This window comes from Polypterus senegalus, unplaced genomic scaffold, assembly GCF_016835505.1.
Source record: "Polypterus senegalus isolate Bchr_013 unplaced genomic scaffold, ASM1683550v1 scaffold_2176, whole genome shotgun sequence".
Lineage (NCBI taxonomy): Eukaryota > Metazoa > Chordata > Cladistia > Polypteriformes > Polypteridae > Polypterus > Polypterus senegalus.
Window position 1 is genome coordinate 14,208 of NW_024385344.1, and position 2,914 is coordinate 17,121.

At 39.3% G+C, this 2,914-nt stretch overlaps 1 long non-coding RNA gene across 1 annotated transcript; it reads right to left on the reverse strand.

Annotated features, from left to right (window-relative positions):
• Positions 1-666: 666 nt before the first annotated feature.
• LOC120522282 lies at positions 667-2,435 on the reverse strand. The gene is made up of 3 exons (XR_005632337.1): positions 2,280-2,435; positions 2,049-2,120; positions 667-748 (listed from the first exon to the last, which is right to left on the reverse strand). It is a non-coding gene; the product is annotated as an uncharacterized LOC120522282 (long non-coding RNA).
• Between the last annotated feature and the right edge of the window lie 479 nt (positions 2,436-2,914).

A 2,914-nucleotide genomic window follows, 5' to 3' on the forward strand; every position in this document is an offset into this window, starting at 1 on the left:
TTAAGTGTGGTTTCAACTAACAGTAAAAATACATTAAATATTTTCTTGTAAATAATGTGACAAAATCAAACCCTTAAATCTAAAAAAGACTGATAACCTGTGAGATTTGGTGTAGGAGGTCAGTAACCCAATAATATAATTATATTTAATTTGATTCTGATGTCCATCATGAGGGCCTCATAGGATTTGTCCAGTAGAGATTTGTCCAGCGGTCCAGGAGAGATCTTTTGGTTTTTGTACTCAAACTTCATTGATAAACACGCAATCATCATGTGAGGCTGTGAAAGGTACAGGATGGTTTGGTTTTGTTACACCGAGTGTTGAAGAAGACTAAACCTTCATTACAATCAACCCTGCGAGAGGATAAGCTTTGATGAAGAAAGTTCTCCAGCAATCCCATGTCAGTAAATGTCTTACAAAGGAACTCAAATAAACCTGAAGGGAGTTTGGAGCAGACATCAGCGGCCTTTGAATCTTGACGACTACTCCAGTCCTGTGTTATGGCTGTGATCAAGTAAAGTAAGTAATGAAGTAATGGCGGAGAGTGGCCTGTGGTATTTGGTAATCTAACAAAGTCAGGTAAGACAAGAAAATATAAATCAAGTAGAAAATTAAAAGAAAGACAATCAGACAAGACAACAAACAGGCAGGCAGTTTATTGAATTGCAATTCTCTTTATTTTACTTTAAAGAACATTCTTTTAATTCTTCTTTTGTGGAAATGATTGGTCTGATATGGTCCTTTTGGGCTAAAAAAGAAATGGGAAAATCATAAAATTAGTAGAAAAAGATCAAAGTCCTTGGCATTTTCTAGGAGACTTTTGAGAATCTGATGTGAGTTCAGTGACATTGTGAATTAACAGAAAGAGACGAGAGAGAAGGCCCTGCTGCAGTGAGTCATCAAAGAGCACAGTATCCTTGTGACAGTAAAATTAACTTGATTTGACATAATTAGGGTCATTTTAAACATCAGACGTCTCTAAAATCAGACACAGGATGAGAGTTTGAAAGGGCAGCTGCTGAATTCAGGATAACAAGACATATAAAGTTTAAAAGAGAATTCATAATGAAATCCGATCATTCACTCCACCTTTCACAGTCTGTGCTTTACTATTCACTACAACATCATTTTATAATCACACCATGTTTGTGTTAAGCACAAATAGTTCAAAAGAGACACTTAAAGCTAAAAGAGCAGCTGCTCAGGGACCTCAAACCTCCAAAATATTTGACATAAACGCAGTGTTTGTGTTGTCTGTCGATTCATTGATGGCTACGGATACAAAATCAGCCCTGCTGACTCCATCTATAATCTGACTTTGGATTTCCTCTGCCAATATGTGAACTCAACATGCAGTAATCTGTTTCATGTCTTCATAAACTTTATCTATTAATTTATCACTCGCTAGCTCCAGTAAATGCCTACAACAGACTCTTTGAGTTCCACCATTCAGTAAAGACTTTATTATTCTTAGACAATATTCATGTAACATGGAGGGAAGAGCTTGTTGCTCAGTGTTGGTGAGTCAGTGAATGGCTGGTTATTTTCCTGTCTGGACCACAACTCACTTCTAGATCTTGATTTTCCTGCACTGGGCCTACAACTGTGGTGGATAAAAGAAGATTTCTGCTCCAAAACTGAATGCACACGGAGCTCTGTGGACACAGTCGAGGACAGAGGATGTGCCCCCTGTTGTGTGTGCCATTGTGTGTACGCCACTGTACTCCGCTCCTCTGTGAACACGTCCAGGTTTTGTTGTCTGATGCCTGGACAATCGATGTGCACAGACGCACAGGACACACAGACACAAAATCTGAAGGCACGCAGTCACAGACTTGACTGTTTGTGTAAAATGACTGCTGACAAAATGTATCTCACATGGTTCCTTGTGGCTACACAGACATGCAAAGCGTAAAGATTTTTCTACTGTCTTAGTTTCAAGGGAGGAAAGTGTTTCAGTTATGTTGAGTAGTTCATCTCTATGATGAGCCTCCCACAAACCTGAACAATCAGAGAAGGAACTGAGAAATATTCTCCATTCTACTCACTCAGAACGTGCGATGAGCTTTATGACCGGCAAAAGATTCTTCTTCATACGGTGCACCTGCAAGAGCACATTTCTGAAAGCAAGATCAAATGTATAATGAGATGTTAGTAAATGGAAAATACGTTTCAGCTGCTTAAAAGACAGGATAATAAATATGCCAACAGGTAACATGCAAAAGAATAAAAGGTTTCGTAGACATATTTGTGAATCTAAATTACAGGTCAGAACTCACAGAAGCCATTAGTGCAGAGCACAGGCACAGCAGAAGCAGGAAGGTGGTGAGTCTCATGGTTGGTTGGCACAGAGACGTTTGTTCTGATCAAGAGCAACACCTCCTTATATAGCGGATCAGGCAGGGTGGGACACGTCTATAGGGTGGGGACGAGGCCAACTGAGGAAGAAAGCCAATTCACATCAGATCTCATTTGCCTTGGAGGAACAACAAAAAGAAATTGCAGTCAAATCACAAACCGTAAAGATCAGGTCTTCAACTCATGCAAATTTGTTCAATTATGGTGTTATTATTCTGTGCTGGAAACATTCTGTTCAGAAGTAACAGTGTTAATCCTAAAAAATTATAATTTGTGTCCAACATCAGGACAAAGAAACATAAATTTAAAAGTCACATCACCACATCTTTCTTATATGAAACTTAGAACTTGGCGTTGATTCTCTGCCCCTTGCCTTGTGTCTTCTTTCAGTTCCCTCTCTACTGATATTAAATAAGCAGAGTGTCTACCTGAAGTGCTTCAGAGGCGTCTCCACACAACTAAAGTTCATCAAACTGGCAATCGATGCACCTCAGGTAGGATCCTGGCTTTGAATTGACTCACTGAGGAGGGAAAAATGATGTTGATGGTGATTCAC